We start from the raw sequence: 25000 nt of genomic DNA, 5'->3' as shown, positions 1-25000 counted from the left end.
ATCCTTCACCTATCCACCAGTCCCATTACCAATCCTTCCCCTATCCACCAGTCCCATTACCAACCCTTCCCCTATCCACCAGTCCCATTACCAATCCTTCCCCTATCCACCAGTCCCATTACCAAACCTTCCCCTATCCACCAGTCCCATTACCAATCCTTCCCCTATCCACCAGTCCCATTACCAATCCTTCCCCTATCCACCAGTCCCATTACCAACCCTTCCCCTATCCACCAGTCCCATTACCAACCCTTCGCCTATCCACCAGTCCCATTACCAATCCCCTATCCACCAGTGCCATTACCAATACTTCCACTATCCACCAGTCCCATTACCAACCCTTCCCCTATCACCCAGTCCCATTACCAATCCTTCCCCTATCCACCAGTCCCATTACCAATCCTTCCTCTATCCACCAGTCCCATTACCAATCCTTCCCATCCACCAGTCCCATTACCAATCCTTCCCTATCCACCAGTCCCATTACCAACCCTTCCCTATCCACCAGTCCCATTACCAACCCTTCCCTATCCACCAGTCCCATTACCAATCCTCCCCTATCCACCAGTCCCATTACCAATCCTTCCCCTATCCACCAGTCCCATTACCAACCCTTCCCTTATCCACCAGTCCCATTACCAACCCTTCCCGATCCACCTGTCCCATTACCAACCCTTCCCTATCCACCAGTCCCATTACCAACCTTCCCTATCCACCAGTCCCATTACCAATCCTTCCCCTATCCACCAGTCCCATTACCAATCCTTCCCTATCCACCTGTCCCATTACCAACCCTTCCCTATCCACCAGTCCCATTACCAATCCTTCCCCTATCCACCTGTCCCATTACCAACCCTTCCCGTATCCACCAGTCCCATTACCAATACTTACACTATCCACCTGTCCCATTACCAATCCTTCCCCTATCCACCATTCCCATTACCAAGCCTTCCCTATCCACCAGTCCATTACCACTCCCTCCGCTATCCACCAGTCCCATTACCAATCCTTCCCCTATCCACCAGTCCCATTACCAAACCTTCCCATATCCACCAGTCCCATTACCAATCCTTCCTATATCCACCAGTCCCATTACCAATCCTTCCCCTATCCACCAGTCCCATTACCAATCCTTCCCCTATCCACCAGTCCCATTACCAATCCTTCCCCTATCCACCAGTCCCATTACTAACCCTTCTCCTATCCACAAGTCCCATTACCAATCCTTCCCTATCCACCAGTCCCATTACCAACCCTTCCCTATCCACCAGTCCCATTACCAATCCTTCCCTATCCACCAGTCCCATTACCAATCCTTCCCTATCCACCAGTCCCATTACCAACCCTTCCCTATCCACCAGTCCCATTACCAATCCTTCCCCTATCCACCAGTCCAACTACCAACCCTTCCCTATCCACCAGTCCCATTACCAATCCTTCCCTATCCACCAGTCCCATTACCAACCTTCCCTATCCACCAGTCCCATTACCAATCCTTCCCCTATCCACCAGTCCCATTACCAATCCTTCCCTATCCACCAGTCCCATTACCAACCCTTCCCTATCCACCAGTCCCATTACCAAAACTTCCCCTATCCACCAGTCCCATTACCAACCCTTCCCCTATCCACCATTCCCATTACCAAACCTTCCCTATCCACCAGTCCCATTACCAATCCTTCCCTATCCACCAGTCCCATTACCAATCCTTCCCTATCCACCAGTCCCATTACCAACCCTTCCCTATCCACCAGTCCCATTACCAATCCTTCCCTATCCACCAGTCCCATTACCAACCCTTCCCTATCCACCAGTCCCATTACCAATCCTTCCCTATCCACCAGTCCCATTACCAACCCTTCCCTATCCACCAGTCCCATTACCAATCCTTCCCTATCCACCAGTCCCATTACCAACCCTTCCCTATCCACCAGTCCCATTACCAACCTTCCCTATCCACCAGTCCCATTACCAATCCTTCCCTATCCACCAGTCCCATTACCAATCCTTCCCTATCCACCAGTCCCATTACCAATCCTTCCCTATCCACCAGTCCCATTACCAATCCTTCCCTATCCACCAGTCCCATTACCAATCCTTCCCCTATCCACCAGTCCCATTACCAACCCTTCCCTATCCACCAGTCCCATTACCAATCCTTCCCTATCCACCAGTCCCATTACCAATCCTTCCCTATCCACCAGTCCCATTACCAATCCTTCCCCTATCCACCAGTCCCATTACCAATCCTTCCCTATCCACCAGTCCCATTACCAACCCTTCCCTATCCACCAGTCCCATTACCAATCCTTCCCCTATCCACCAGTCCCATTACCAACCTTCCCTATCCACCAGTCCCATTACCAATCCTTCCCTATCCACCAGTCCCATTACCAATCCTTCCCTATCCACCAGTCCCATTACCAACCCTTCCCTATCCACCAGTCCCATTACCAATCCTTCCCTATCCACCAGTCCCATTACCAACCCTTCCCTATCCACCAGTCCCATTACCAACCCTTCCCTATCCACCAGTCCATTACCAACCTTCCCTATCCACCAGTCCCATTACCTTCCTTCCTATCCACCAGTCCCATTACCAACCTTCCCCTATCCACCAGTCCCATTACCAATCCTTCCCCTATCCACCAGTCCCATTACCAACCCTTCCCTATCCACCAGTCCCATTACCAATCCTTCCCTATCCACCAGTCCCATTACCAACCCTTCCCCTATCCACCAGTCCCATTACCAACCTTCCCTATCCACCAGTCCCATTACCAATCCTTCCCCTATCCACCAGTCCCATTACCAATCCTTCCCTATCCACCAGTCCCATTACCAATCCTTCCCTATCCACCAGTCCCATTACCAACCCTTCCCTATCCACCAGTCCCATTACCAATCCTTCCCTATCCACCAGTCCCATTACCAACCCTTCCCTATCCACCAGTCCCATTACCAATCCTTCCCTATCCACCAGTCCCATTACCAATCCTTCCCCTATCCACCAGTCCCATTACCAACCTTCCCTATCCACCAGTCCCATTACCAATCCTTCCCTATCCACCAGTCCCATTACCAATCCTTCCCTATCCACCAGTCCCATTACCAATCCTTCCCTATCCACCAGTCCCATTACCAATCCTTCCCTATCCACCAGTCCCATTACCAATCCTTCCCTATCCACCAGTCCCATTACCAATCCTTCCCTATCCACCAGTCCCATTACCAATCCTTCCCCTATCCACCAGTCCCATTACCAACCCTTCCCTATCCACCAGTCCCATTACCAATCCTTCCCTATCCACCAGTCCCATTACCAATCCTTCCCCTATCCACCAGTCCCATTACCAATCCTTCCCCTATCCACCAGTCCCATTACCAATCCTTCCCTATCCACCAGTCCATTACCAACCCTTCCCTATCCACCAGTCCCATTACCAATCCTTCCCTATCCACCAGTCCCATTACCAATCCTTCCCCTATCCACCAGTCCCATTACCAACCCTTCCCTATCCACCAGTCCATTACCAATCCTTCCCTATCCACCAGTCCCATTACCAATCCTTCCCTATCCACCAGTCCCATTACCAATCCTTCCCTATCCACCAGTCCCATTACCAATCCTTCCCTATCCACCAGTCCCATTACCAATCCTTCCCTATCCACCAGTCCCATTACCAATCCTTCCCTATCCACCAGTCCCATTACCAATCCTTCCCTATCCACCAGTCCCATTACCAACCTTCCCCTATCCACCAGTCCCATTACCAATCCTTCCCTATCCACCAGTCCCATTACCAACCTTCCCTATCCACCAGTCCCATTACCAATCCTTCCCCTATCCACCAGTCCCATTACCAATCCTTCCCTATCCACCAGTCCCATTACCAACCCTTCCCCTATCCACCAGTCCCATTACCAATCCTTCCCCAATCCACCAGTCCCATTACCAACTCTTCCCTATCCACCAGTCCCATTACCAATCCTTCCCTATCCACCAGTCCATTACCAATCCTTCCCTATCCACCAGTCCCATTACCAACCATTACCAATCCTTCCCCTATCCACCAGTCCCATTACCAATCCTTCCCTATCCACCAGTCCCATTACCAATCCTTCCCTATCCACCAGTCCATTACCAAGCCTTCCCCTCTCCCACAGTCCCATTACCAATCCTTCCCCTATCCACCAGTCCCATTACCAATCCTTCCCTATCCACCAGTCCCATTACCAATCCTTCCCTATCCACCAGTCCCATTACCAATCCTTCCCTATCCACCAGTCCCATTACCAATCCTTCCCTATCCACCAGTCCATTACCAATCCTTCCCTATCCACCAGTCCCATTACCAATCCTTCCCTATCCACCAGTCCCATTACCAATCCTTCCCTATCCACCAGTCCCATTACCAATCCTTCCCTATCCACCAGTCCATTACCAATCCTTCCCCTATCCACCAGTCCCATTACCAATCCTTCCCTATCCACCAGTCCCATTACCAATCCTTCCCTATCCACCAGTCCCATTACCAATCCTTCCCCTATCCACCAGTCCCATTATCCTTCCCCTATCCACCAGTCCCATTACCAATCCTTCCCTATCCACCAGTCCCATTACCAATCCTTCCCTATCCACCAGTCCCATTACCAATCCTTCCCTATCCACCAGTCCCATTACCAATCCTTCCCTATCCACCAGTCCCATTACCAATCACTCCCCTATCCACCATTCCCATTACCAAACCTTCCCCTATCCACCAGTCCCATTACCAACCCTTCCCTATCCACCAGTCCCATTACCAATCCTTCCCTATCCACCAGTCCCATTACCAACCTTCCCTATCCACCAGTCCCATTACCAATCCTTCCCCTATCCACCAGTCCCATTACCAATCCTTCCCTATCCACCAGTCCCATTACCAACCTTCCCCTATCCACCAGTCCCATTACCAATCCTTCCCTATCCACCAGTCCCATTACCAATCCTTCCCTATCCACCAGTCCCATTACCAATCCTTCCCTATCCACCAGTCCCATTACCAACCCTTCCCTATCCACCAGTCCCATTACCAATCCTTCCCCTATCCACCAGTCCCATTTCCAATCCTTCCCGTATCCACCAGTCCTATTACCAACGCTTACCCTATCCACCAGTCCCATTACCAATCTCTCCCCTATCCACCATTCCCATTACCAACCCTTCCCCTATCCACCAATCCTTCCCTTAGCCACCAGGCCAATTACAAATCCTTCCCCTATCCCCCAGTCCATTACCAATCCTTCCCCTATCCACCGGTCCCATTACCTTCCCTTCCCCTACGCACCATTCCCCTTACCAATCCTTCCCCTATCCACCGTCCCATTTCCAACCTTTCCCCGATCGACCATTCCCCTTACCAAACCTTCCCCTATCCACCAGTACTATTACTAATCCTTCCCTATCCACCAGTCCCATTACCAATCCTTCCCCTATCCACCAGTCCCATTACCAATCCTTCCCTATCCACCAGTCCCATTACCAATCCTTCCCTATCCACCAGTCCCATTACCAATCCTTCCCCTATCCACCAGTCCCATTACCAATCTTCCCTATCCACCAGTCCCATTACCAATCCTTCCCTATCCACCAGTCCCATTACCAACCTTCTTCCCTATCCACCAGTCCCATTACCAATCCTTCCCCTATCCAACAGTCCCATTACCAATCCTTCCCCTATCCACCAGTCCCATTACCAACCCTTCCCTATCCACCAGTCCCATTACCAATCCTTCCCTATCCACCAGTCCCATTACCAACCCTTCCCCTATCCACCAGTCCCATTACCAATCCTTCCCTATCCACCAGTCCCATTATCCTTCCCTATCCACCAGTCCCATTACCAACCCTTCCCTATCCACTAGTCCCATTACCAATCCTTCCCCTATCCACCAGTCCCATTACCAATCCTTCCCTATCCACCAGTCCCATTACCAACCCTTCCCTATCCACCAGTCCCATTACCAATCCTTCCCTATCCACCAGTCCCATTACCAACCCTTCCCTATCCAGTCCCGTACAATCCTTCCCCTATCCAACAGTCCCATTACCAACCCTCCCCCTATCCACCAGTCCCATTACCAATCCTTCCCCTATCCACCAGTCCCATTACCAATCCTTCCCCTATCCACCAGTCCCATTACCAATCCTTCCTCTATCCACCAGTCCCATTACCAACCCTTACCCTATCCACCAGTCCCATTACCAATCCTTCCCCTATCCACCAGTCCCATTACCAACCCTTCCCCTATCCACCAGTCCCATTACCAATCCTTCCCTATCCACCAGTCCCATTACCAATCCTTCCCTATCCACCAGTCCCATTACCAACCCTTCCCTATCCACCAGTCCCATTACAATCCTTCCCTATCCACCAGTCCCATTACCAATCCTTCCCTATCCACCAGTCCCATTACCAACCCTTCCCTATCCACCAGTCCCATTACCAATCCTTCCCTATCCACCAGTCCGATTACCAATCCTTCCCCTATCCACCAGTCCATTTACCAATTGTTCCCCTATCCACCAGTCCCATTACCAACCCTTCCCTATCCACCAGTCCATTACCAATCTTTCCCTATCCACCAGTCCCATTACCAATCCTTCCCCTATCCACCAGTCCCATTACCAATCCTTCCCCTATCCACCAGTACCATTACCAAGCCTTCATCTATCCACCAGTCCCATTACCAATCCTTCCCCTATCCACCAGTCCCATTACCAACCCTTCCCTATCCACCAGTCCATTACCAATCCTTCCCTATCCACCAGTCCCATTACCAATCCTTCCCCTATCCACCAGTCCCATTACCAATCCTTCCCTATCCACCAGTCCCATTACCAACCCTTCCCTATCCACCAGTCCATTACCAATCCTTCCCTATCCACCAGTCCCATTTAAAATCCTTCCCCTATCCACCAGTCCCATTACCAATCCTTCCCCTATCCACCTGTCCCATTACCAATCCTTCCCCTATCCACCAGTCCCATTACCAATCCTTCCCCTATCCACCAGTCCCATTACCAACCCTTACCCTATCCACCAGTCCCATTACCAATCCTTCCCTTATCCACCTGTCCCATTACCAATCCTTCCCCCTATCCACCAGTCCCATTACCAATCCTTCCCTATCCACCAGTCCCATTACCAATCCTTCCCTATCCACCAGTCCCATTACTAATCCTTCCCTTTTCCACCAGTCCCATTACCAATCCTTCCCCTATCCACCAGTCACATTAACAATCCTTCCCTATCCACCAGTCCCATTACCAATCTTCCCTATCCACCAGTCCCATTACCAATCCTTCCCTATCCACCAGTCCCATTACCAATCCTTCCCTATCCACCAGTCCCATTACCAATCCTTCCCCTATCCACTAGTCCCATTACCAATCATTCCACTATCCACCAGTCCCATTACCAATCCTTCCCCTATCCACCAGTCCCCTTACCAATCCTTCCCCAATCCACCAGACCCAATACCAATCCTTCCCTATCCACCAGTCCCATTACCAATCCTTCCCTATCCACCAGTCCCATTACCAATCCTTCCCCTATCCACCAGTCCCATTACCAACCCTTCCCTATCCACCAGTCCCATTACCAATCCTTCCCTATCCACCAGTCCCATTACCAACCCTTCCCTATCCACCAGTCCCATTACCAATCCTTCCCTATCCACCAGTCCCATTACCAATCCTTCCCTATCCACCAGTCCCATTACCAATCCTTCCCTATCCACCAGTCCCATTACCAATCCTTCCCTATCCACCAGTCCCATTACCAACCCTTCTCCTATCCACCTGTCCCATTACCAACCCTTTCCCTATCCACCAGTCCCATTACCAATCCTTCCCCTATCCACCAGTCCCATTACCAATCCTTCCCCTATCCACCAGTCCCATTACCAAACCTTCCCCTATCCACCAGTCCCATTACCAATCCTTCCGCTATCCACCAGTCCCATTACCAATCCTTCAGCTCTCCACCAGTCCCTTTTCCAAACCCTCCCCTATCCACCAGTCCCATTACCAATCCTTCCCTATCCACCAGTCCATTACCAGCCTTCCCCTATCCACCAGTCCCATTACCAATCCTTGCCCTATCCACCAGTCCCATTACCAATCCTTCCCCTATCCACCAGTCCCATTACCAATCCTTCCCCTATCCACCAGTCCCATTACCAATCCTTCCCCTATCCACCAGTCCCATTACCAATCCTTCCGCTATCCACCAGTCCCATTACCAATCCTTTCCCTATCCACCAGTCCCATTACCAACCCTTCCTCTATCCACCAGTCCCATTACCAATCCTTCCCCTATCCACCAGTCCCATTACCAACCCTTCCCCTATCCACCAGTCCCATTACCAATCCTTCCCCTATCCACCAGTCCCATTACCAACCCTTCCCCTATCCACCAGTCCCATTACCAATCCTTCCCTATCCACCAGTCCCATTACCAATCCTTCCCCTATCCACCAGTCCCATTACCAATCCTTCCCCTATCCACCAGTCCCATTACCAATCCTTCCCCTATCCACCAGTCCCATTACCAACCCTTCCCCTATCCACCAGTCCCATTACCAATCCTTCCCCTATCCACCAGTCCCATTACCAATCCTTCCCCTATCCACCTGTCCCATTACCAATCCTTCCCCTATCCACCAGTCCCATTACCAATCCTTCCCCTATCCACCTGTCCCATTACCAATCCTTCCCCTATCCACCTGTCCCATTACCAATCCTTCCCCTATCCACCAGTCCCATTACCAATCCTTCCCCTATCCACCTGTCCCATTACCAATCCTTCCCCTATCCACCAGTCCCATTACCAATCCTTCCCCTATCCACCAGTCCCATTACCAAACCTTCCCCTATCCACCAGTCCCATTACCAACCCTTCCCCTATCCACCAGTCCCATTACCAATCCTTCCCCTATCCACCAGTCCCATTACCAATCCTTCCCTATCCACCAGTCCATTACCAATCCTTCCCCTATCCACCAGTCCCATTACCAATCCTTCCCTTATCCACCAGTCCCATTACCAATCCTTCCGCTATCCACCAGTCCCATTACCATTCCTTCCCCTATCCACCAGTCCCATTACCAATCCTTCCCCTATCCACCAGTCCCATTACCAATCCTTCCCCTATCCACCAGTCCCATTACCAATCCTTCCGCTATCCACCAGTCCCATTACCAATCCTTCACCTATCCACCAGTCCCATTACCAATCCTTCCCTATCCACCAGTCCCATTACCAATCCTTCCCTATCCACCAGTCCCATTACCAACCTTCCCTATCCACCAGTCCCATTACCAATCCTTCCCTATCCACCAGTCCCATTAACAACCCTTCCCTATCCACCAGTCCCATTACCAATCCTTCCCTATCCACCAATCCCATTACCAACCCTTCCCTTATCCACCAGTCCCATTATCAATCCTTCCCCTATCCACCTGTCCCATTACCAATCCTTCCCTCATCCACCAGTCCCATTACCAATCCTTACCCTATCCACCAGTCCCATTACCAATCCTTCCCCTATCCACCAGTCCCATTACCAATCCTTCCCCTATCCACCAGTCCCATTACCAATCCTTCCCCTATCCACCAGTCCCATTACCAACCCTTCCCCTATCCACCAGTCCCATTACCAATCCTTCCCCTATCCACCAGTCCTATTACCAACCCTTCCCCTATCCACCAGTCCCATTACCAACCCTTCCCCTATCCACCAGTCCCATTACCAATCCTTCCCCTATCCACCATTCCCATTACCAATCCTTCACCTATCCTCCTGTCCCATTACCAATCCTTCCCCTATCCACCAGTCCCATTACCAACCCTTCCCCTATCCACCAGTCACATTACCAATCCTTATTACCCACGTACCTATCTACTCCCTGTCAATATGCAAACCTATTTTCTCACCCCTCCGCCTCCCCCTCTTCCATCCTTTACTTCTCATCTCTCTCCTTTCCTTCCTCCTTAACCCTTTCCCCCTCTTCCCTTCTGCCTAACCTGCTCCCCTATCCCTTCACTCCCTTCTCTTACCTTCCCTCTCCTGCTCTCCCTCTCTCCCTCCCTCTCCTACTTTCCCTCTCCTTCGCTCCTTTCCTGCTTCCTAACTCCTTTCCCTCCTCCTCCCTTTTGCCTAACCTTCCTCACCCTCCCCTCATGCCATTCCCTGTCTCCTATCTTTTTCCTCTTGCTCTCCTCTCTCCCTTCCTCTTTTTGGTACCTCCCTCTCTTACCTTCCCTCTCCTGGTCTTAGACCACGTATTAAGTGAATTATTATTAGAAACAAGCAGCAGTTGCGAGGCAGTAATTGTTGGGAACTTTAACTTGCCAGTGAAAAGATGGGGTGAACCGTTGAACTGTCATACAGTGCTCGACCTGTTCACAAATTTACTAGAGAGTGATTTTTATCAACACGTTCAAGAACCGACTCGGGAAAATAATATTCTTGACCTTATCTTTTCATCGACAGCTGATCTAGTTAATGAAGTAAATGTTGGTTCAATTTTTAGTTCTAGCGATCACCGAACAATCACATTCAGCATCAATATGAAAGAAAGTAATGTAACTCCTAGTAAAGAAAAATTGCCTGATTATCAGAGAGCGAATCTCGTAAGACTCCGATCAATTCTAAATAATTCTGACTGGACTGAAATCTCGGCGGAGACAGATATTGATAAATCTTGGGGGGCCTTCACCACAATATTGAATAATGCCATAAGCATATGCGTACCCTATCGTAACAGACGCTCAGCTTTTAAAAAGAAACCCAAATGGTGGAATAACGAAACTCAAAATAGCCTATCTCTTAAAAAACGCGTATACAGTAGATACATATCAACTCAGAGTGAGGCTGACAAACTAGAGTTGGACAGAATTCGCCGCGAAACCAAGAAATTAATAAAACGAAGCAAGAAAAATCTTGAAGAATATATAGCGGAAACGAGTAAATCTAATCCTAAAGAATTTTTTAGCAACGTAAATAATAAAAAAGTCACTCACTTGTGGTATCGGACCGCTTGCTAATGTTAATGGTAACCACACGAACGATGAAAATGAAATGGCTACAATCCTAAATAACTTTTTCGCATCCGTATTTACCGACGAAGATTGTTTATCACCTCAACCACCGGAGGTTAGAAGGACCGAAAAGATGTTAAGTGGCGTGCTCATCGTAGAAAGTGACATTTTAAGCACAATTGAAAAGACTAAAGTAAGCAAAGCTCCTGGTCCACACAAAATTACCCCTAGGGTCTTAAAAGAAATCAAACATCAAATTTGTAAACCGCTCTCCATCATATTCAATAAATCTTTAACAGCTGGAAAAGTTCCGTCGGATTGGAAACTTGCAAATGTCACACCAATTTTTAAAAAAGGGGGACAAGTCTCATCCAGGAAACTATCGACCAATTAGCCTGACATCGATTGTTTATAAGTTAATGGAGACTATCATTCGCGACAATATGGTGAAATTCTTCGAAGAAATTAATATAAATAATTCGCAACATGGCTTTCGTAGTAAACGTTCGTGTTTAACTAACTTACTTGATTTTTTTCATTATATTTTTGAGGTGTTCGATGAAAGCAGATCAGTAGATATCATATATCTGGATTTTCAAAAGGCATTTGATAAGGTCCCTCACCAACGATTGCTCAGCAAACTATTGGGGCACGGTATCTCGGGTAACATTTACAATTGGCTTGTGGACTGGCTCTCTGAGCGGAAACAGAGAGTAGTTCTAAACGGCGTTACATCTAACTGGCTCGACGTCAGAAGCGGCGTACCTCAAGGATCAGTGCTTGGCCCCATGTTCTTCTTAATTTATGTTAATGATATGGATGATGGGCTCACTTGCAAAGTATCAAAATTTGCTGATGACACAAAAATTGGTAGTCAAGTAACTGCGACACTCGACGAAGAAGCTTTACAGTCAGATCTAGATCGACTTGCACGTTGGGCCAATCAATGGCAAATTAAATTTAACGTTGACAAATGTAAAGTGTTGCACATCGGAAAAAATAACAATCGCGTTCGGTACGTAATGAATGGCCAACAACTTTCTGCAGTAAGTAAAAAAAAGGATCTTGGAATCACTATATCAAGCGATTTAAAGCCCGGTCAGCATTGTTCAGAGGTAGTTAAAACTGAAAACAAATTGGTTGGCTTCATCGGACGAGTCTTTAATAATAAATCGGAAAAAAAGTAATATTAAAACTGTATAATTCGTTGATTCGACCCCGTCTAGAGTACTGTGTACAGTTTTGGTCTCCCTATTACAGAAAAGACAGAAAAGCTGGAACGGGCTCAACGAAGAGCAGCAAAGATGATTCCTAGGTTGAGAAATTTGTCATATGAACAAAGGCTTAAAGAAGTAAATTTATTCATCCTATCAAAACGAAGAATGCGAGGCGAGCTAATAGAAGTGTTTAAAATGTTTAAAGGATTGAGTGATATTAATGCGGAAGATTACTTTACAATTGATCGATCAAATAGAACAAGAGGAAATCACAATTTGAAGATAAGTGGTAAAAGATTCTCGTCGCACGAAGCTAAACACTTCTTCTTTAATCGAGTTGTTAATGTTTGGAACTCTCTACCCTGTGATGTCGTTGATAGTACAACAGTTATGGCCTTCAAGAATAAATTAGACAAGTGTTTTGAATCCAACCATCAACTAAGATTTTACTCATTGTCGTAAAAACGTTAAGTTCTTTCGAATACTGGTGTCCTTGTCCGCTTTTATCGCCCGGTTAGTGGTAGCATTAATGGTAGTTCTTTCCTCTTTCCTACATAATTTCCATGAGGTTTTTCCATGCTGCATGGTTCTTTTTCCTTTCCTGCTAGCTTTGGCTGGAGAGATGGGGGGGTGGGGAGAAGCCTTCGCCTTTGCTGTCCTTCATCTTCCACCTTTGATTAGATAGTTAGTGTAGCTTGTCACAAACAGCCTCGTAAGGACCAGCAGGTCTGCTGTTGTTTGTTCATCCTTTGTGTTCCCTTTGTGTTCCTCTTCTCCCTTAACTCCCCTCTCCTGCCCTCCCTCCCTTTCCCTTCTTTCCGGCGCCTTCGTCTCTTACCTTCCCTCTCTTCTCTCCCTCTCGTACCTTCCCTCCCTTGCTCTCCCTCACCCTTCCTCTCTTCGGCGGCTCCCTCTCTGATATTCCCTCTCCTGCTCTCTCCCTCTCCCTCCCTTTCCCGCGCCCCCCTCCCTGTCTCCATACACCTGGCGGGGAAGAGAAGGTCCCAAGTGCATGTTTTCCCACACCCCTGCACTCTGCCAAATAGGATGACAATTTTCCTCCTCCTCCTCCTTCCAACACCACATAACATTCAAGTGGAGGAGGAGGAGGAAGAGGAGGAGGAGGGGGAGGAGGGGAGTACAGTAGGAACAGCTGTTTTTGGAGAAGGATTAAGTTTAGAAAGATAAGGAGAATGTAAATAAAGTGTGAAGAATTTTTGGGTAACTTGAAACTGAGGAGGAGGAGGAGGAGGAGGAGGAGGAGGAAAAAGAGAGTAGAAGAGGGGGAGAAGCAGTAAGAGTAAGAGAAAGAGAAAGAGGAGGATAATGAGGAAGAAAAAAAAGAATAGAAAAAATAAAGATAAAAAAGAGTAAATAAGGAGTAAAAAGAAAATGAAAGAAAACTAGAGAAAGAAGAAAAGGAAAATGAAGAGAAAAGCAAAGCAAAGAAATGATTAAAGGGAACAGGAAAAATGACAAAAAAAAAGGAAAAAAAGAATAATAAGGATGAGAACAAGAAGAATGAAAATAGAAGAAGAATATGAAGGAAAATGAAAAGAAGAGAACACCAGTGGAAGCGAGGAAATAAGCAAGTGCAAGATGAAAGTGGAGTTTGCTATTAAGATGTAATACGAGGAGGAGGAGATGAAAGAGGGAATAACGAGGGGTGAGATGAAGGAGGGAGGAGGAGAGAAGTATCAATTTATGGAGGAGGGGGGAAGGGGGGAGGAAGATTGAAGGAAGTGGAAGTGAAATGGAAACGAGAGAAGAGGAGTAGGTGGAGAGAAGAGTAGCATGAAAGGAGGAAGAAGTAGATTTTGAAAGGAGAGAGAAAAGGGAGAGGGAGAGAGAAGTTGATATGTAAAATATGAGTATCAGAGAAGAGAAAATATAAATGAGAAAGAAGATACGAAAGAGAAAACAACCAGTATGGAAGGAGGAAAGAGGAAGAATGAAAGGAATACGCAGCAATGAAGGAGGAAGAAATAAGTAGATATGAAATGGAGATATAAAAGAAGAGACTAAGAGGAATAGAGGAGAAGATAGAAGGGAGAAAGAAGATTGGAAAGAGAAATGAACCAATAGAGAATGAGAGTGAGAGGGAGAAGAGGAAATGGATATGCAACAAGGAATGAGGGAGAGATAGGTAGATGGGAAATGTGGAGGGAGAGAGGAGAAGATAAAAGGAAAAAGAAGAGGCGAAAGAAAGTAACCAATAGAGAAGAAAGGAGGGAGAGAGGAGAGGGAAAGAGATATGCAATAATGAACAATGAAGGACAGAGAGATAGGGAGATTAGGGGACTGGGAGGAGGAGGAGGAGGAGGAGGAGGCAGAGATATGGAGGGAAACTAATTATCCCTTTAGACTGATTGATGACGCTGTATAACTATAGACGGAGGAGGCGGCCAGGCGCAGGTGATGTACAGGTGTAATACGTCGCGGCTTATTACCTGTCTACCTGTCATTACGCTGCCGCCCCTCTGGATTACCTGTGCGCCGTGATGGGTGATGAAGGGGCTATTAATATTATTGGGAGTTGGTGCTTCTGATGGTTGTTTTGGGGTGTTGTTTGGTGTTTAATGTGTGTTGTTTGTGTTTTGATTGTTGTCTTTTTGGGTTTTGTCTTTTTTAGTTTTTTTCTTTTTACATCAAAGGACACGGCTCAAGGGCAACAAAAAAAGGTACAAAAAAAAAGCCCGTTACTCGCCGCTCCCATAAAAGATAAAAATAAAGAGTAGCTAAAAGAGAGGTCAATTTCGGATGGAGAGGTGCCTTGATTGGTTTTGGTTTAGTGTGTGTGTGTGTGTGTGTGTGTGTGTGTGTGTGTGTGTGTGTGTGTGACTCGTGTTTTCTTGGTTGTCTTTGGGTTATGTATTTTGTTTTGGTTTGGTTTTCGTTTTCTTTTCCACCTTTTTACCGGTTTTCTTGTTTTATTTTCGTTGTTGACTTAGTTTTACCCCTTTCCTCTACTACTACTACTACTACTACTACTACTACTACTGTTCCTACTTCTTCTACTGCACTTCTCTCTCTCTCTCTCTCTCTCTCTCTCTCTCTCTCTCTCTCTCTCTCTCTCTCTCTCTCTCTCTCTCTCTCTCTCTCTCTCTCTCTCTCTCTCTCTCTCTCTCTCTCTCTCATTCACAGCAGCAGCTCTCTCTTGTACCTCTATGCCTCCGAGTCGAGTTGTGTGAACAAGCCCGTTTTCATTTTCTCTCTCTCTCTCTCTCTCTCTCTCTCTCTCTCTCTCTCTCTCTCTCTCTCTCTCTCTCTCTCTCAGTTGACATTGCGCTTGGCCTACTTCTCCTTCAGGTGTAAAGAGAGAGAGAGAGAGAGAGAGGAGAGAGAGAGAGAAGATGGATGGAGAAGTGGTGTGACAACATTTTGGAGCAAGAGAGAGAGAGAGAGAGAGAGAGAGAATATCCATTGTTCCGTTGATCATTAGGAAGGAAGCGGCGAAAGAGCTTAGTTCCTCGTTAGGAGAAAATCTGCTTGTTTTCTGACGTGCACACACACACACACACACACACACACACACACACACACACCTCCTCCCCCCACACACACACACTCCCCCCTCCCCCAAAAGAATCCCCTCCCACACACTCCCCTCCCAACACGACTAATATCCTTTTTACTAGTGTACCTCTTTTTCTTCCCCTTATTACTGCTGGGTCCGGGAACGGCTGCTGCTGTCCGGGCAATCGGGTTACTCTCTAAATGAGGCGAAGGGGCGCGTGGGGAAGGAAAATGTTGAAGATACTCGAGAGGGCTAACACTTGGTGGAAAGCTGCTTAGTTGTGATGGAGACAAGATGAAGAAGAATGATCACAGGTGGAGTACGAGAGGGTGGAAGAAGGGAGGATTGCGAATAGAGAGGATAGGGAGAGTTTGAAAAGGAAGGAGATAAAAAGAAAGATATAAAAAGGAAAATTTACCGTGGAAAGAGAAAAGTAGGGATGCTGTCGGAGTGTTCTGAGGAATACGGAAATGAAGACGAAGAAGAATGATCACAGGTGGAGTACGAGAGAGTGGAAGAAGGGAGGACTGTGAATAGAGAGGATAGGGAGAACAGTTTGTATGTTTGGAGGAATAAGGATATGAAGAATAACAACAGGTGGAATACGAGAGGGTGGAAGAAGGGAGGATTGTGCATAGAGGGGATAGGAAGAGCAGTCGGAATGTTAGGTGGAATTAGAGAAAGAGGAGTGATGGAAGGGAAATCATGAAGGGGATTGTAAGTGACGGAAGAGAATAAGTAAACTGTGAGTGATGGAAGGGATGGAATAAAGCGATTGTGATTGACTGAAAAGATTTGATTACAGAAAAGGGAACAGTGAAGTGGGAAGATGAGATAGGAAAAGAAAAGTAGATTATAGGAAGTGATGGAAGGGAAAGAATGGAGGGATATTAAATGTGGCGGGAAGGAAATTGGTTTAGAGAATAGGAGCGAGATTAAAAAAAGGAAACATAGAAAAGGAAAAGAAAACGTGAATAAGGGAATGTAATTAGAAGTGATGAAAGGGAAGGAACTGATGACGAGTAGGAGTGAGGTCGAAAAGGAAAAAGTAGAAAAAAGAAAAGAAAATGTGAATAATGAATAAGAGAATGAGATTAGAAGAACTTGTAGGGAAAAATAAAGGGGATATTGAGTTTGACGAAAAGGAAATTGTTATAGAGATTAGTAATGAGGTTGAAAAAGAAAAGTGGAAAAGGAAAAGAAAATGTGAATAAGAAAGAATGAGATTAGAAGAGCTGGAAAAAAAAAGGTAATATTGAGTAGGGCGAGAAGGAAATTGTTATAGAGAATAGTAATGAGGTTGAAAAAGAAAAGTAGAAAAGGAAAAGGAAATGTGAAAGAGAATGTGATAAGAAGAGCTAGAAAAGAAAAAAAATAATATGACGAGAAGGAAATTGTTATAGAGAATAGTAATAAGAGTGAGTCTGAAAAAAAAGGAAAGACTGAAATGGAAAAGAAAATGTAGATAGAGAAATGGAAAGAGTTTGAAAAGGAAGGAGAGAAAAGAAAGATGAAAAAGGAAAATAAACCGTGGAAAGAGAAAAGTAGGGATGTTGAAAGGAAAAAAATAGAAAAGGAAAAAAATATGGATAAAAAAAAGAGATAGGAAGAGCTAAACGTAAAGTGAGATAGAATAGGAAAAGCAAATTAACGGATGGGAAGGGAAGGAAGGTTATTAATAAAGCTTGGAATAAGGGACAAGGGATTTACAGGGGATGAGATTGCAAGAGAGTTTAGAGGAAGAGGAGGAAGGAGATACAGGAACATAAAGAGTGAAAGAAAGATAGTAAAGAGGAACGGATGGAACAAAAAGGTAAGGAATAGTATGAGATGAGTAGGATAGAGGCGAAAAATAAGAGGAATAAAAGAGTGAGAAATGAGTGAAATGTATGATGGGAGGAGATGAAAGAGGAGTGTATGTTAGGAGGAGATGAAAGAGGAGTGTATTTTAGGAGGTGAAAGAGGAGTGTATGTTAGGAGGAGATGAAAGAGGAATGTATGATAGGAGATGAAAGAGGAATGTATATTAGAAGGAGATTAAAGAGGAATAATAGAAAAAAAGAACAAGAAAGTGGAAGTGAAAGAAAAAGAAATGATTAGAAAGATGAGGGAAAAGAGGAGGAAGAGGAAGAGGAAAAAGAGGCAGAGAAGGATGAAGAAGAAGCGGAGGAGGAGGTGGAGCAGGAGGAACTATAATATATCGATTCCTCTCTTTCCCCACCAAAATTATTATATACTGCACATAATAATATAGAGATGCAAGTAAACAGTAGCAAAAGTGAAGAGAGAAGACAGACAGAGATAAACAGACATACACAGACACACTAAGTCAAACAGGAGGAGGAGGAGAAGGAGGAGGAGGAGGAGGAGGAGGAGGAGAACACAAAGGAATCCCATCCCCCGTGAATCTACTAGCAGAGGGATTTAATACAAAGCAATAAAGGGGGTTATGCACGCTGAGGGATTACGGCTGATCCAAGCCCATATATCAACGGGGCCCAGCTTAGGGGGAAGGGAATCAGGGCCTTTGCGAGTGCGAAAAAAATGTATGAATCCGAGTTTAACGAGGGAAAGCGGGATGGAAAAGGTTCGGGAGGGATAGAGAAATAACTGGAAGCCTTGAAGGAGATCAGAACCCTTTTGCCGGACGAACCAAAGGAGATCAAATACCCCGTGGAGTCTGCTTGTACGTGGGCGGTGAGGGAGAGGAGAATCACGCAGCCGCGCACTTCTTGAATCCATAAAAAAATGCGTAACGTCGTCATCAGTGTAAGGAGGTACAAGAGATAGTAATGGGTCAAATCCCCTTTAGTTTAGGGTTGAAGAAGGGAATTTGCCTGCCTGATAGCTCATTCCGACCCTCTCCCGACGAGCCCGAAGGATAATGAAACGAAGGGGAAGCCGAGGAGGGTTGAAACCTACTTTAATAGGATCAGATGGCATAAGTGTGTCGCCGAGGTGTTTAAAGTATTCCGTCATATTGGAAGGTAAATGGTGGTGACTGCAACTGTGTCTCTAGTCTTAAGTGGTAGTGGTGGTATTATTATTATTATTATTATTATTATTATTATTATTATTATTATTATTTTTTTTTTTTATTGGTGGTGGTAGTGGAATTATTATCATTATTATTATTGTTACTGTTATTATTACTGCTAATTGGACTGGTGGTAGTGAGTCTTTATTCATATTTAATAACTATACCCACGACCATTCTCTCTCTCTCTCTCTCTCTCTCTCTCTCTCTCTCTCTCTCTCTCTCTCTCTCTCTCTCTCTCTCTCTCTCTCTCTCTCTCTTCTCTTCTCTTCTCTTCTCTTCTCTTCTCTTCTCTTCTCTTCTCTTCCCTTCCCTTCCTTTCCCTTCCCTTCTCTTCTCTTCTCTTCTCTTCTCTTCTCTCTCTCTCTCTCTCTCTCTCTCTCTCTCTCTCTCTCTCTCTCTCTCTCTCTCGTGTAAGCAGCAGCATCACCCTTTGCAGAATCCTCTTAATAGTGATAAAGAAGATCAAATCCCATCCCATCCCTACCCCCTTACCCCCTTCCCCCTCCCCCTCCCTTGCAACATAAGCACCAACGCCGTGTTTCATCTCTCGCAACACAAATGGAAAAGTATTATTATCATTATTCTCGCCCTGCTGCTGGATCCGGGCGTGATAAATTATAAAGCAATACTCATTTGGATCAGATTAAAAGAATTCGATCTCGTTCCCTAATATTTTCTTTCTCCTTTTACGGGTTCGCGCTGTCGTTGTGTGTGTGTGTGTGTGTGGGTTATATCGTCGGTGGTGGTGGTGGTGGTGATGGTGGTGGTTTTGGAGGTGATCCGGTTCAGATTTTCATTTCTCTCTCTCTCTCTCTCTCTCTCTCTCTCTCTCTCTCTCTCTCTCTCTCTCTCTCTCTCTCTCTCTCTCTCTCTCTCTCTCTCTCTCAAATACCTGTTTTCAATTATTTTTCCATTCCTTTTCTTTATTTTTATGTATTTTTTGCTCAATTTCGTCTACCAATTCTTTCTTTCTCTTCATTTTTTTTTATCTGCGTCCTGCTCCTCTCTATCTTTTTTTTACGTTCTTTCATCTCTTATTTTTTAAACTTTCCCTTATTTCTTTTTTTCTTCATGTTTTACCCTTCTCTATCGCTTCTTTATCCTGTATCTCTCTTGTTCCCTTCTTTGTCTTTCGTTCTTTCATCTCATACCTTCTTTAGCCGCTTGAACATTCGTCTTTTGTTATTGCCTCTTATTTCCTCTTTTTTTTTCTTTCTCTCTTCCTGTTCATCTCCTTTCGTCATCTCCTCTTTCCATTTTTCTCTTTTTCATTCTCATATCTCTTTTCTCTTTTCTTATCGCCCTTTTTTTCGTGTTTTTTCTTCCTCTAATTTATCTCCTTTCGTCATCTCCTCTTTCCATTTTTCTCTTTTTCATTCTTATTTCCATTTTCTTTTTTCTTATTGCCCTTTTTTTTCGTGTTTTTTTCTTCCTCCTGTTCATCTCCTTTCGTCATCTCTTCTTTCCATTTTTCTCTTTTTCATTCTTATTTCCATTTTCTTTTTTCTTTTTACCCTTTTCTTCGAGTTTTTTTTCCTTCTTCCTGTTCATTTCCTTTCGTCATCAACTCTTTCCATTTTTCTCTTTCGTTCCCATTTGTCTTTTCTTTTTTCTTATTGCCCTTTTTTTCGTGTTTTTTCTTCCTCCTGTTCATCTCCTTTCGTCATCTCCTCTTTCCATCTTTTTCTTCTTCCTTCTCATCTTTGTTTTCCTTTCTGTGGACTCTGGGCTTCTCTTTTCTTTTTCTAATTTCTCTCTGTAAATATATTTCTGACAGTTTTCATTTCCTTCACATTCTTTTATTTATTTTTGGGAATTTCTTTTATGATTCTCGTAATTCATAATTATCTTGTTCCTTTATCTTTCACATCTCTCGTTTTTCTTTCCGTCGGTTCTTTTTATTTACGTTTTCCTCTTTTTTTTCTCTTGTTTCCTTCACCTCTTCCTATTATACTGTTCCGGTCTTTGTTTCCTCTTCTTCTTCCTCTTCTTCCTTCCTCTCTTCCAGCTCCCCTTCGTTTACTTACCTTCATTCTCTTCTTCCTTTTATCTTATTGCCTTTCATTAATTTTTCTTCCTCATTTTAATCCCTTTCTCTGTCCTCCCTTTCTCCCTTCGCACATTCTTCCCATTTTCTTTCTCGTCTCCCGCCGTTTCAAGAGTCTTCATTTCCTCTTTCCTTGTTCCTCCTTCACCCTCGCCGTCTTCTTATTCTCTTACTAAATCTATAAATGAGGAGGAGGAGGTGGAGGCGGAGGAGGCGGAGGAAGAGGAGATACGAACCGCGTTATTTTGGTGTTCGGGTCTGCGGTCGTTAATTAGACATCCAACATTGCGAAGAGGATTGGATCGTCTTCCTCGGTTCGAATCCCATGAGGCACTAGGATTACCAAGAGTGTGGGGGATCCAAGCCTTCTTAGGGCCCGCGAGGGGGAGGGGGGAGGGAACGGTTTATGGCAGAGGTGGGAATGGAGGAGGAGGTGGAGGAGGAGGTAGAAGAGATGGAGAGAAAGTGGAAAGTGTAGTATTGTATTTCCTATGGAGAGAGAGAAGGTGGTGGTTGATTATGAGAGAGAGAGAGAGAGAGAGAGAGAGATTTATCGCAACACGAGTAAACAAACAGAAAGGTAAACACATCCTTTCTTAAAATTTACACAAAAAACACACGAATAAACAACGAAGATGAACCGAAACACACACACACACACACACACACACACACACACACACACACACACACACACACACACACACACACACACACACACACACACACACACACACACACACACACACACACACACACACACACACAGGCACACACATCATACAACGCAAAGGGTGAGGAATGGAGAATATACTGAACCGACAGGCAAATATACACGAAAGATTTGAACACACACACACACACACACACACACACACACACACACACACACACACACACACACACACACACACACACACACACACACACACACACACACACACACATGCAGAAAAGTGACACGACTGAATTCCAGGACAAAAATATACCTCCAAGTGTTGACATCTGACTTGCTTTGTATCGCTCAAGGCTTTAGGTAATCCTGAATATTGCTCTTCCTCTTCCTCCTCTTCCCCCTCCTCCTCCTCCACCTCCTCTTCCTCCTAAGGTTATTCAAGAGAGGATCAGGATGGAAGTGAGTGGTGACAGGGAGATGCGAGTCCCTTGTGTGTGTGTGTGTGTGTGTGTGTGTGTGTGTGTGTGTGTGTGTGTTTGGAGCGATAGGAAGAGATGACAATGATAGGGTGAAATGATGTGGGTAAGGGAGGAAAGGAGGGAGGAAGGTAGGGAGGTAAGAAAGAAGGGAGAGGGAGTGTGAAAGGAGAGGAGAGAGAGAGATTGAAACTGCCAGTATGCATGAAGGAAGAAAGAGGAGAGAAGGAAGAAGGAGGAGAGAAGGAAGAAGAGAATAAAACGAAAAGAAGGAATGAGTTAAGAAAGAAGAATAATTAATGGAACAAAGTTAATATGAAAAAAAAACGCGTATCAGAGAAATAAAAAAAAAGTGCAGAAAAGAAATAAAAATATAATAAAGAAGAATAGGATAAAGACAAAATAGACCAGTTCCGAGTATTTCTTTCAGGCATGAGGAAGAAAGAGGAAGAAGAGGAAGGAAGCAATAAAGAGAGAAATATACGAAGGAGAGGCAGTAGAAATATAAACAAGAGGGAGAGGTAAATAAAGGAGAGACAGGAGGCAGGTAGAGAATGGAAATTGTATACAGGACGAGAGAGAGAGAGAGAGAGAGAGATTCATCACCATTTCCTTCCCCTCATCAATCAATAACAGTACACACACACACACACACACACACACACACTGACACATACATCAACATAAATCAGTGTAAATTATTGTCATTACCGTAATCTGTAAGTTTATCAAATGGCCCTGAAAGCCTCCATTACCGTCATTACTACCATTATCATTACTATTATCATTATTATCATTATTATTATTGTTGTCGTTGTTGTTGTTGTTGTTGTTGTTGTTGTTGTTGTTGTTGTTGTTGTTGTTGTTGTTGATTTTGTGATTATCAAGGCAACGGTACTTTCTCTTTAAGGAATATTAATGTGTTGAAATTTCTTTGTTGTTGAATAAAAATAGACAACTCTAATCATGTATGTTAATGTAGCCTTGTGTTGCTGTCTGTGATTGTGAACGCTCTCTCTCTCTCTCTCTCTCTCTCTCTCTCTCTCTCTCTCACGCACGCACCTTGCACACGGACAGAATCGGGGTTGGCATCACTGTTTTTTGCTGACAAATTGCGTTACAGGGTTGGAGTGGATGTGAGTTTGCTTTAATGGAGGGTGTTTGCCTTTTTATCTATCTGTCTATCTGTCAATACCTGTTTTTGTACGCTATTGTATTATTGTCTCCGTGTGTCAAGGGGCTGAGTGGGTGAGAGTGTGTGAGAGGGAAAGAGCGAGAGAGGGAGAGAGATAGAGAGAGGGAGAGAGGGAGAGAGGGAGAGAGATAGAGAGAGGGAGAGAAGGAGAGAGAGAGAGAGAGAGAGAGAGAGAGAGAGAGAGAGAGAGGAAAAAAGAAAGAAAAGAAAGATGTTAAAAGACACAAGCAAACAAAAAAAAAAAAGAGAAAGATATAAAAAGAGAGAGAGAGAGAGAGAGAGAGAGAGAGCGTTAATTGGTTTGTGCAATGTTTAGTTTTCTTTTTTTGGGGTGTGTGAAATTTAGTTATTTTTGTATGCAAGTGAAGTTTCATAATTTTTAGCATGTCTGCAATGTCCATATGATTGAACTTCTAAATTCTGAATGCAATATATCAGTGACCTTGGCTTTGTTCATTTTATAAACAGACTGCGAATTATTGTATATTTTAATTTAGGTAGAAGCACATAACAGCCCACAAACTAAACAAATGATATATTGTTTACGATGAAAATGACTCCTGATATAATGGAAAAGTATGCGAACGCTGAAGTATAATGGCGTCATCATACACTCTTATTGCCTCGATCATTCTTTCAACATCCCTTCCAGGAATTTCTCTCAGCCAGGCTCTGCTCCCGACGACCTTTTTCTGAATCGCCTTTATGGGTAATTGCATCGACCAACTAGTTTTCTCTGTAGTAATAGTATGGCACAAGTGGTCCAGGAAAAGGTAATTGGAAGAAAAGTATAGGTAATTAAGCGTAGGCGAAGAATGTTTAGAAATTACCTCTTGTTTTTTTGTTCTTTTGTGGTAACATATTTTGGTTATGAAAAGCTTTGAATGCGACCGTAAACAAACCTTTTTTTCTTCAGATTGCTGAGTTTGACAAAGATTTAAAGTGCAAAACATATATATGAATGTTTGAGTTAAAGCCAGTGCGTATCTTTTGAAAAATGGACGAGTAAGTTGAGATGGAGCGAAGCGGGAATGCATTGATATCTAAAAAGCCGTCATGTACTTTTTGCTTAGTGTAAATTCTCCGTTACTTGAATATACGAAAGTGTCTGAACAGAATCCAAAGCGTCAGAATACAATCCAGAAGCACAGCGTTTTAGTGATTGCGTACGAAGCAAACAAGAATCAAAATCGGTCGCGCTGAAAGTTAAAGTTCAAAGCAAACAATTTGTCGGAGATGAAACGAAAACCCGCCACGTGATTTTTTTCCCTTTATTTTTTGTTTGAATCGTTTCTGATCGGCGGGCAGGTGGACAGGGCGGCAGGAGGGCTCTAGTGGAGGCATGGGTGTAGGGGCTTGATAATTTTTTCCTGTGAGGCTGAAGTTGCTGTAATAAAATAAACGGAAGGTGTATTACTCTCGTTTTTACATCTTGAATTGTTTTGGATAGGGAGGCGTGTAGGGGAGGCAGCCAGGCAGGAACATAAATGGTGGGGGGACCTAAATATCCTCTGTTCGATTCCAAGTTATATAATAGATTGTTATAAGACTTACCACTACGATCTTTAGGGGTGCCAAGCGCTTTAAATCCTCAAGAAGACATGGGGGTATAGGTGCTTGATTATTTTTTCATGGGAGGTTGGAGTTGATGTAATAATAATAATAAAAGGCAGGTCTATTTTTGTCGTTTTTACATTTTGAATTGTTTTGGATAGGGAGGCGTGTAGGGGAGGCAGCCAGGCA

The 25000-nt window shown here is 44.8% G+C and overlaps 1 protein-coding gene across 3 annotated transcripts in view; it reads left to right on the top strand.

Moving 5' to 3' along the window:
* LOC126995940 (hemicentin-2-like) overlaps positions 1-25000 on the top strand; it is a 462936-nt gene that overhangs the window by 141173 nt on the left and 296763 nt on the right. The gene's annotated exons all lie outside the window — the stretch shown is intronic.

This window comes from Eriocheir sinensis, chromosome 9 (genome assembly GCF_024679095.1).
Source record: "Eriocheir sinensis breed Jianghai 21 chromosome 9, ASM2467909v1, whole genome shotgun sequence".
NCBI classification, from domain to species: Eukaryota; Metazoa; Arthropoda; class Malacostraca; order Decapoda; family Varunidae; genus Eriocheir; species Eriocheir sinensis.
Note: the sequence above shows the minus strand (reverse complement) of the source record. Positions and strands in the feature narration are given on the sequence as shown.